The sequence below is a fragment of the Hyaena hyaena genome, unplaced genomic scaffold (assembly GCF_003009895.1).
Source record: "Hyaena hyaena isolate Hyena2069 unplaced genomic scaffold, ASM300989v1 scaffold_545, whole genome shotgun sequence".
Classification (NCBI taxonomy): domain Eukaryota; kingdom Metazoa; phylum Chordata; class Mammalia; order Carnivora; family Hyaenidae; genus Hyaena; species Hyaena hyaena.
Genome location: NW_024081178.1, coordinates 1,055,803 through 1,067,111, shown reverse-complemented (window position 1 = coordinate 1,067,111; position 11,309 = coordinate 1,055,803).

Sequence of the window (11,309 nt, the reverse complement as noted above, 5' to 3'; positions counted from 1 at the left end):
GGAGGCCCCCGTGCTCTGGCCTGATCCTCCACCCTTCCTTTCCTCCTCCTCTGAAGGATGTGCTGCTTACTCAGTGCCTCCTGACCCCAGGCCCTGGTCATCCAGGGCACAGGTGCATCTTAAAGAATGATAGTTTAGCAGCTGACTGATCTGGTTCTGTTACAGGTTGATCAGAATTAATTAGATTTACTTTAAAAAAAAAAGCATTTTATGTGATTTGCTTCTAAATTGGAGTAGAGGGCTCAGTGAAGTGACTTTGTGGTCCTTTCCCATTTTCTTCTTATTTTATGAAGCAAAATTTAATATTTGAAGAAGGCCGCACTGAAATATTCATGTAAAGGAATACAGATTTCCATATAAAGCAGAAAAATCCAACTTATTCTAATTTTTTTTTGTAGTGCTGCATTTTCGAAGTCAATGTTTGCCAAGAAGACTTTTTCTTTTTCTTTCTTGTTTTTAGTGAAGCTCATTTATTTCAAGAGCAGCTTTTATTTGAATCAACCTTTTCCCTTCTTTTACTATACTCACTGCATTTTGTTAGATGTTAGGGTGGTGACCTGGTTACTGATACTTCATTGATTGTCAACTTTAGCTCTGGCGTTGACACAGTAAATAACAATAGGGATGCTATGCAACAACCCAAGTTAGAGACGCTGGCTGTGGACTGTTTCGTCAAAGTATATTATGAATTTCCTATTTACGGCTGAGTATCCGCCAATGCATTGTTTGCCTGGAAGAATCTAAACATTAGTGACAAGGGCCAAGCATATCTTGGAAGAAGCCATTGTGAATCTTACTTCCGTGTCCTTCACTGTAGCCCTGTCCCAGAACGTCACGTCAGAGAGGGTGGGAGCATCCAAGATGGCTCATTCTTAACACACTGCCAAGGACACTGGTGTTATCTCCCTTCAAATCGATAAAACAAAGATTTTCGAAGGAGAATTTGGCAATAACTCATGATTACTTACTTATAGGAAGACCTTGAGCTGTGATCTTCCTGAACTTATTGTATTAAATGTTTCTTTGGGCACCTACATTCAAAAAGGATGGTTGAAGCAGATTGTAGGAGGAATTTGCTGCGAAATAATGTCTTCAAGGGATGTGGCTTGGGGGACACCTGTACCTATCTGTCCCCAGACACAGCTAGACGACATCCCTTAACGCAGCTATTCAACTTCTAGCCCTCTGCCCAGGGTCAAGCATTCTGCTCTCCCAGATACTCTGCTGTTTGTTTATTAGACCTCAGGCCCAATACCTCTGTTAAATAATCAGTTTCTCAAAGGTCTAATACAGTTCTCTCTTTCTTCCCTTAAGTCAGTATTTTTTACTTCCACCTTTTCTCCAAGCCCTTGGTTTATTATTAAATCTTTCAAAATGACATTCCATGCCATGATGTCTTCTCCTAATAACTCAGCTTGACATCACAGGCATTGGTGCTAAGCCTCTGGCTATCTTGGTAATAGTGCATCACTCTTGCATTATCTAGTGTTTAATCTCGATAGTAACATAATGGGTCCTGCTAAATAAATCACGTCATGCTCTGATTTAATTCAAAATGCTTTTCTTTGGTTGGAGTGGCAAAAACTATACTTTCGATATATATGCCTAGCTTCTACCTTAGGCAAATCTTTCAGCCTCCTGGCTACCAGTGGCCAATGATCTAAACTCAGTCTTAAAAGGGATCTAATAAGATAGCACAATTAGATCACCTTTAAAAATGTATCCTGTGTATCATATACAAATATCAGATACACTTCCAAAATACTTACAAACACTCAAAGCCATTTTTAGAAAGAAAAATAAGGATATAATTTTCTAAAATATTACCATACTGGCAGTAGCTTCTGTCAAACTGCAGATATTTAAAAGACCTCATTTAGCATGTAATTATTATGCATTTCTCATCTCAGAGGAAATATGTTTTAATGGCAAACAACTTGCATTGAGCAATAAATAGAACAAAAACAGATGATTATACCACCAAGGCTATTATGGAAATCAGTTCAGACATCTAGTTTGGGAAAAGACATCGATGGTGAGTTCGAATTCAAAAATGTGAGTAGAAATATTAAAAAACCTATAACTTTCCAATATCTGCATCCTAAACATGTCACCGATATGAGCGTGAAAGGTCATGTGTCTGTATCTTAAAAAAGACTTTGATTTGAGATCTGGTGTTTTCTGGTCAAGAGCATTTCATGACTGCAGCCGGCACCCTGTGTGTCTGCCCAAAAGTATCAACAGCTTCTCTTAGTGTATTGATGGCGCACGGCTGAAACCCACACCTTGGGGCCACTGGAACTTGCCATAACATCTTCTCTCTTAAACTTAGCATATTAGCTCTGGTCGCTATAATAATATACCATTGACGTAAACAGAGATTTATATCTCACAGTTCTGGAGACTGAAAGTCCAAGATCAAGGTGCCAGTAGGACAGATGTCTGGTGAGGACTCTCTGGTCTGCAAACGGCAGCCTTCTTGCTGTGGCGGTAAGAGAGACAGAGAGAGCGAGGGGGTGGGCTCTGCTCTCTTCCTCTTCTTACGAGGACACCAGTCTCATCGTGGAGCCCACCCTCACGAGCCCACCTAAACACAATCACCTCCCAAACACCATCCCACTGGAGGGCAGGGCATTAACACTCACAGGACACAGCACTTCTCTCCTTATGTGCCTTGTGTCGAAGTCCTTGTTTGACTGCCTTTGTAGCTCAGCATTCTGAGACACTGTTCGTCTCTCACACAACTGCATCCGCAGCTTCTGTTTCTTGCCATTGTTGTATTGCTGTGCACTACAATAGAGCACATCTCTTCCAAGACTGAAGTATGGATGATTTTTGCTAAAGCAATATTAACTCATAAATGCATTAAAAGGAATTTGGATAACACCAATAAATAAATCTCCAGGGATCAGATATTACCGGCTGCAATTTTTCTACATGGCCTGAATCTCTATGGATAGTTCCTTTCAATCACTGAGTTAAGTGTTCTAACCAAATTTGTCATTCTTTAAAAGAAATTTTTTTAATGTTTATTCATTTTTGAGAGAGAGAGTGAGAGAAAGAGAGAAAGAGTGTGAGTGGGGGAGGAGCAGAGAAAGAGGCAGACACAGATTCCAAAGAAGGGTCCAAGCTCTGAGCTGTCAGCACAGAGCCTGACGCAGGGCTTGAACTCCCAGACCGTGAGATCATGACCTGCACTGAAGTCGGACGCTCAGCTGACTGAGCCACCCAGACGCCTCTAGAATTTGTAATTCTTAAGAATGTGTCTGATACAGAAAGTTAAATAGCTTATGATGATTTGAGAAGTTAATATTGTGTGCATTAGTATGGAAGAATTTCTTTTTTTCTCATTGTTACAGTTAACCATCAAATTAGTAAAATTTTCTTTAATCATGTTTTATAATGACTTTCTACATAACTGTCTTCCAGCTTTATGGAGATATAATTGACAAATAAAAACGATAAATATTTAAGGTGTGCCACATGGTGATTCGGCATACCTATACATGGTGAAATAATTATAGGAATCAGGCTAATTAACACATTCATCACTTCACGTAGTTTGCCTTCCTCTTTTTTTTTTTTTAGGAAAAACGTTTATTGGATCTTATCTAAGATTTGAGGCTGAGTGCATCGGAAGGTCTGCTTGCCATATTACCAAAAATAGAAGTCTTGATCATTTTCAAAATAAAAGGAGCGTCCCCCCCCCCACCATACACGCATGCTCATTCCTCAGGACTTAGTAAACAAATGCAATGTCTGATCTCTGAATTGAGAATTCCTTCATAAGCAGAATTCAAAGGTGCCTTCTACCTTGGGTTCACATTTTGTGACTGCTGTAAGCCTTAGCCGGGAATAGAAATCTCTCTCTCTCTCTCTCTCTCTCTCTCTCTCTCTCACACACACACACACACACACACACACACACACACACACGGACACATCAGTATTCCCTCCAAGGTTCAGGGTCTCAGACAATCACTCTCCTCATATGTGGGGATATTTGCAAAATGTGTGCGACTCAGTAAAGGGAGCAATGGAATGGTTAGTGTGAAGGTGCTTTCCTCCATGGAGTCAATATCAATACAACATTTTGTCTTTTAATACATGATATTTGATGTAGAAGTCTGATAGTAATGGCATAGTTTTTGAATTCTCAGTTATACCTAAATCTTCTGTAGTATCTTTAAGATGTACAGATGTAATATGAAAGAATCGGCCTCTTTCATGTGTTTTATTATGGGCGCACATGTGATATGATGTGTCATGCAGAAAAGTAATGACTTGCAGGCTTTTTATTAATGTTTATTTTTGAGAGAGAGACAGAGACAGAGTGTGAACAAGGGAGAGGCAGAGAGAGAGGGCGACACAGAATCTGAAACAGGCTCCAGTCTCTGAGCTGTCAGCACAGAGCCTGACACGGGGCTCAAACGCATGAACTGTGCGATTTTAACCTGAGCCGAAGTTGGACGCTCAGTCAACTGATCCCCCTGGCGCCTCAATTAGCCCGTATTATAGGGGATTCTACTTGGCAGGTGGCAGAGCAGTGGCTCTCAATGTTCCCCACCCCCAGCAGTGTACAGGAAATGACGGCTCCCTCAAGGAGGCCACCCACCTCTAGTGGTACCTGGTGTGGTGACAGGGGTGTCCAGGAGGGTCTCAGAAGCCAGCAGCGGCCTGTTACGGATGGCGGACGATGGATGTGGCTCTGGGGAGAGGGAGCAGGACAAAGGCCATGGGGCAAAGGCCGTGGGGCTGCTTCACCAGCAGTGGGCGCTTTGTCCTGGGGGGGGGGGGGAGTGAGCAGCGCAGAGATTCCTGGCCCTTTGCAGCTGTGGGACTGGAACTTTTTAGCCTCACTGGACCTGTCACCCAAAATGGGAGACTTGGATGTGCTGTTTGAAGTTTAAATAAGATAAAGGCACCAAACACCTGAATCAGACAGGTCCCCTTGGAGCCCGGGCTGGATGAAAGGGCTCTTATGACTCAGAAAAGGGGATTTCTCTTGCTCTGGGCTCTGACAGCCATCTGTCCCCGTGTGGTTTGTGCACAGAAGGGTCTTTACCTCCTCGTACTGTGAAGACAACGAAAGGATTCCCAGATGCAGTTCAAGTTCACGCAGCCTAGAACCTTGCTACGGAGGCGGACTGAGCCCCGCTGGCCCCGCCACCCTCCCTGTGGGACTGGGGGAGCCCCGCTGGCCTCCAGCAGTGTTTGCAGGCCGGCTGTGTCAGTGTGGATTTTGTTTCCTTTGTTTGATTGCACTCCTGTCTCAAAAGGTGAAATAATAGACACTCAAGTCACATCATTTCTGCCTCAATTTTTGTTTTTTGTTTTTTTTTCAAAGTTTATTTATTTTGAGAGAGACAGAGTTAGCACAAGTAGGGAGGGGCAGAGAGCGAGAGAGAGAGAGAGAGAGAGAGAGAGCCCCAAGCAGGCTCCACACAGTCAGTGCAGAGCCTGATGCGGGGCTGTAACTCATGGAACGTGGGATCATGACCTGAGCCGAAATCAACAGTTAGATGCTGGAGCCACACCGGCCTCCCTGGACGACAGTCACAGCGAGGAAATGGCAGTGTGTGCACAGCTCCTGCCGTGAGAAACAAAAAACTGGGATCTCCTTCTGCCACTATTGGCTCATGTTGGAAATAAGCCTGCGGGTATTGACCAGGCCTCACAATATTCCAGATCAGACCGATATTCCCTACAGATTCCTCAGAAGGAAAAGCATATTTCCTGCCTTTTCAAAACAGATTTTAGATGAAAGCTCTGTAGATGTCTGTCAAAAGGCTCTTCCAATGGGTCTTGTAGACCCAAGACTTAGATCATAAAGGGGGTTAAGAACACAAGAGTTACCATTGAGCCTGGCCCCCAGACAAAGAGCCTAGTTTAGAGCTAAGGAACAGATAAGGGCAGAACTTAAGTTAATACTTACACCTTTTCTAACTGGTGATGTACGGCAGTCCCTTCCCTAAGGCCTACTTTCCACAAGCACCCTCCCTTACACTGGTGGCTGGGATGAGGATAAATAAGAGTAGCTAAAACTTAACCCAAATACAAAGGCTGACACATTTAGGGCTGCCATGGCGTTTACACATTCAGCATCAGGTCATAAAAGGTTTCCACAAACAACTTATGAACCAGCTCAAAACATTGGTCCTCTTGAGAGCCAGACAGAATGGCTCCTAGCCCACCTATACACATAACCTATGCCTTAAGCTTAGCGTTATTATAGAACAAATATGTATGTCATCCTGTCTTTTACTAAGAATACCCTGTTAATTCCTTAGTTATAAGATTTACTCAACCTCACTATGATTGGAGTAGTTCTGCAAGGATACTTCCAAAAAACCTTTTTGTATACTTTTTAAAGCATCTTATCACAAAGAGTTTTCCATTGTAAAAATTCCTTTTTCTGGTCTCATGTTGTCGTTGGACTTTAAATAAAGACACCAAAACCGACAGGACAGGGACGCCTGCCTGGTGATTGGAAGGAATCTCGGGCTCTCTCACTCTCTCTTGCCAACACCGTCCGTCCTTCACGGACCCCTGGACCGGCTGGAGCCGGCCTCTGGCAGTTAGATGTTTGACAGGCTGAGCCACACAGATGCTCCTCAAGCTTCACCGGCACAGACTTCCTCCTGGTTCCTTGCTAAGGCGTGTCCTGCGTGCGCCTGTCCACTCCTCCCAGGCCGTGGTTCTCAGGGGGCTTGAGGGGCTCCGTCCCTGGCTTGGTGCCCAGAGCATGGAGTGTGGTGGCCAGAAGCAGACCCGGGGACCCGCTTGGGACCCAGCCCTGTGGCCTCAGCACGTGATGTGGCCTGTCCAGACCTCAGTTCACCATCTGTAACCGGGAGAAAAAGGAGGTCTAGGTGGTGGTTCTGGGAAATCCGTGAACAAATAAGGGAAAATGCAGAGCATGAACCACCAGAGGCTCTGGGGAGTGTAGGAGCGTTGCCTGTGCTCATTTTAGAAACTCCCATGAAAAGTTTGTGGGAACCGGGCTTGGCAGTGAAAGTAGAGAAGGAAGAACAGCCTGTCTCCCTGTTTTGGAAGCTCCCTGTGCAAGTGAGCACATTGTGGACTTGGAGTTTCCCTATAATAATAAAAAAAATTGTTGAGCTTGGCTACTGGGATCCTCCACTTTTCTGGCCTTGAGAAGCATGCGATCATCTTCTTCAATACTTCCCAGCTCCTCAGAAGACATTTTGAGAATTCTAGTTAGACGTGAAGAGTCTTGATGAATTGATGGCAGCCTCTCTGCCATCAAGAGAGCTTCATGTCTCAATGTTCTAGAAGTTAACACTGTGCCGAGAAAACCTTAATCCTTTGTTTCCTTATAAAAATAATTTCTTTCTGTATCTCACACACCACAGTAGGCAACAACCATGAAAACTTTTGTACTGATGCCATGTGTGCCCTTCTGTGAGGCTGACCTGGGACTGTGGGTCCACTTTCCACCCCTTAGGGGTGTCTGCCCCACCGTGCGTGTCATGGAGCCCTTCCCACCGTGCGACCACAGGTTGCATTGAGGGAGGGCTTGGAAAAGTCAGGTGTGGAAGAAGCACACGGACTGCTCTATGAAGGCGTTACAGTGACAGGGCGCGCCTTCTTTGATTTTTTGCCCATCGGTGGTCCTTATCACTGACAATACCTCTTTTTAAATTTTTTATAGTTTATTTATTTTTGAGACAGAGACAGAACATGAGTGGGGGAGGGGCAGAGAGAGAGAGAGAGAGGGAGACAGAGTCTGAAACAGGCTCCAGGCTCTGAGCTGTCAGCACAGAGACCAATGCGGGGCTCGAACTCATGAATCATGAGATCATGACCTGAGCCGAAGTCTGACACTTAACCGACTGAGCCACCCAGGTGCCCCGACAATACTTCCTTTTAAGTCCCCGGCCTGTGGACTCTCTCCAGGAGGTGATGAAATGGTGTTACCTGGGTAACGTACAGACAGCCAGTAACCTAGTAACCATAAGCTTGCTTGGAATCTGCTAAGATGATGAAATATGCTTTTTCTCAAACCGGAAGATCCACAGGAGGAACAAATCTAACTTGCCTATGGAGAAAATAAAGTATGTTTGCAGGGTCTATTTTATAATGCGTTCTGGCATGCTGCCACTTTTCTTGCAAGTCCTCGTTGAAGTCAGTAGTGTTCTATTCAAAACTCGTCTGGGAATATCATTCCCCTGACAAGCCGAAATTAAAGCATTTGACCCGATCCTCAAGAAGCTCTCGGAACGGGGCTTTCCTGTGCATTCCTGTGTGTCCAGCCTCCTTCCGTCTCTGGGTCAGGGAGCTGAGACAGTCATCCTTGGAGAGCAGCAAAGTCATTGCTGTGATGTCGTAACTTCTGGGTGCACAGGTATATTTTCAAATGTGATATGACATATGTTCCATTGTTAAAATATAAAAGTGTATATATATCCTACTGTAGGCAAGACATGGCCAATTTCTCAATTAGTGTCAGTGATGATAAGGATCAAGACTGAAAACATTAACATATATAATTTTTCATTTCCCCGTGGACGTGTATTTTACATACAAACATCGCACACATTCAACGTATACATTTTGGGGAGTGTGGACGAACACACATCCCGTGGAACCATCCCCACCGTCGAGGTAACAGACATGCAGTCACCTCCACAAAATTGCTTGTTTCCCCTCCCCCTTTTTTCTTTTCTTGTGCTAAGAGTACTGAACTGGAGATCTACCCTCCTCGCAGGTTTTGATGTGTGGACACGACTGTCGTGAACCAAGGCTGTCGTTCTGTCATTCATAGATCTCGGGAACTTACTCATCTGGCAGAACAGTAACCTTAGACCCACTGAACAACAATTTGAGTGAGAAAGAGAGTGGGGTTGGTGAGGGATGAAGAGACTTTCATATCATAAAGTGCCAGACAGGATTGTGTTTTCACTCAAGAGACAAATTCATTTTTTCACAGAAGAAGCAAACTGTGATGGTTGACTACTGTTGTAGTGAGTTCTGGCTGCTGCAACAGAGCATAATGGACTGTGGTCTGTGCACTGTAGACCTTGGGTGGTTTATAACAACACGTGTTTCTTGAAGGTCTGGAGGCCAGGAGGCCGAGATCGAGGTGCCAGGAGATTTGATGCCTGGTGAGGGTCCACTTGCCAACTTCTCACTGTGCCCTACGTGGAGGAGGGGCTGGGGGCGCCTATCCGGGCACGAATCCCTTGGTGGGAGATCTATCCTCACCACCTCATCACCTCCCAAGGCCCCACCTCCCTCTGCCATCACCTTGGGGTCAGGTTTAACCTGTGAACTTGGGGAGATGCCAGCACCGAGTCCCCAGCAACCACCTTCAGTTAGTAAAATTCCTGTCCTTGGAGAACCCAGCTATGACATCTAATACATTCGTGATGAGACTATAATGCGTAAATGGAAAACAAATGACTCATTTCCTACAATTAACTTAGAAATAAAGTATAATTTTCATATCAGCAGGCTTCCAAATATTTACTTTGATTGTAGTTTGAAAATGTGATAGAGGGCCTCCATTCTCTTCCATAAATATGAGTTTGTATGTGTAAATAATCCAGATGTAGGAAATAAAGACAATTTATGTAACTTCTTAATGAATTCCTATAAGCCTCTAATTAAGCACATAAATCATCCTGAAGCATTTGAATCTAATTGCTTCTTGAATCTGTTGCTCCTTCTGAGCTACATTATTATTGATCTGAAAACGAAAGAGGGTTTCCATGACTTTCATACCTCAAACTGATGCCATTTATTTCCTCTGTGCAAATCCCTGGATGTGGACGAGGCCTATGTAGTGTCAGATGATAACCAGCACGTTACCCAAAGCGGGGTGAGCTCTGTGTGACAGAACAGTGTTTAAGGATGACAGTTGATGAGCCCTCCTTTCACGGCATCATCTTTAAGAGCTTTGTGGATGACATGACAAGAGTAGTCAGTCATTGTCCTCAAGAAGCTAACAGTTTATTTGAGGAGCCAAGGCAACACACTCGCAAGAAAGAAGACATACATTTTGAAAGCTATACAGTAGCTGCACCACAGGGTGCAGGGGGAAGGAACTTTGGGACCTAAAAGCCGGGACTGACTTCTTGGAATGCGTGTGACTTAAAAAGCACCCAAGTAGACTGAATTTTAACAGGAATAAAGAAGGAATGTACTTTCTACTGGGTTTTCCAGATTGGGCAGAGAACGTAGGCATGAGAAGGATTGTCTTTCAACACTATTGAACCTAATGAGGTGTCTTTTATTTATTTATTATTTCAAACAATTTTTTTGAGAGAAAGAGAGAGAGAAGGAGAGACAGAGAGAGAAGAAGGGACAGAGGCTCTGAAGCAGATTCTGTGTTGACAGCAGACCTCATGAACCATGAGATCATGACCTGAGCTGAAGTCAGATGCTCAACCGAAGGAGCCACCCAGGCACCCAGAAGCTAATGAGGTGTCTTACCACATACACTCAACCCACCCAGGGGTAGTGATGTGAGGGAATAAATGGTTTTTATCTGAATTAGTGGTTCTCAATGGAGTCGCATTCTGAACACTGTTGAAAGGAGGAAGGAGCCGGATGGCAGACAACCTCAAAGTGCGGAGAGAGTCTCCCTACAGACCACAGGGTCCACGTCCCCAAGCTTCTGAGTCCCTCTGTGAATGAGAAACCTTATAACCACCTGAGCCCAGAACTCAGCGCCGTATTTTTAATATAATATGAATAATTTCTGATGGCTTTAACAGACATTTAAACTCCCATGTGACTTGAGGAAACACTACTCACTATTCCGTTGAGAACTTTAGCATGCATTGCTATTTTGTTGTTGTTGGGCATGTTTTAAAAACACTGTTTCACATTATTGAAAAATAGGGGTGCTTAGGTGGCTCACTCGGTTGAGTGAATGACTCTTGATTTCAGTTCAGGTAACGATCCTAGGGTCATGGGATCGAGCCCCATGTCGGGCTCTGCCCTGGGTGTGGAGCCGGCTTGGGATTCTCTCCCTTCCTCTGCCCCTCTCCCCTGCTCATGTGCTCTCTCTCTTTCTAAAATAAAAATTAAAAATTAAAAAAAATAAAACCAGAGGCAAATAAAATGAACATCGCACAAGCGGAGGCATCCATGGGAACTAGGTGTGTCTGTATACATCCCTCCGTGGGACGGCTCGCCTCCTTCCACCTGCCAAAACCCCACTTACCTGTTTTGCTCACCTTGGCCCTCAGCCTGTTTCTCCACCACCCACCCACCTTCCCCACCCATCAGGTTTCAGACTTCTATTTAGGATGCTGTGTGTCCCCTATCACTCTGCACCA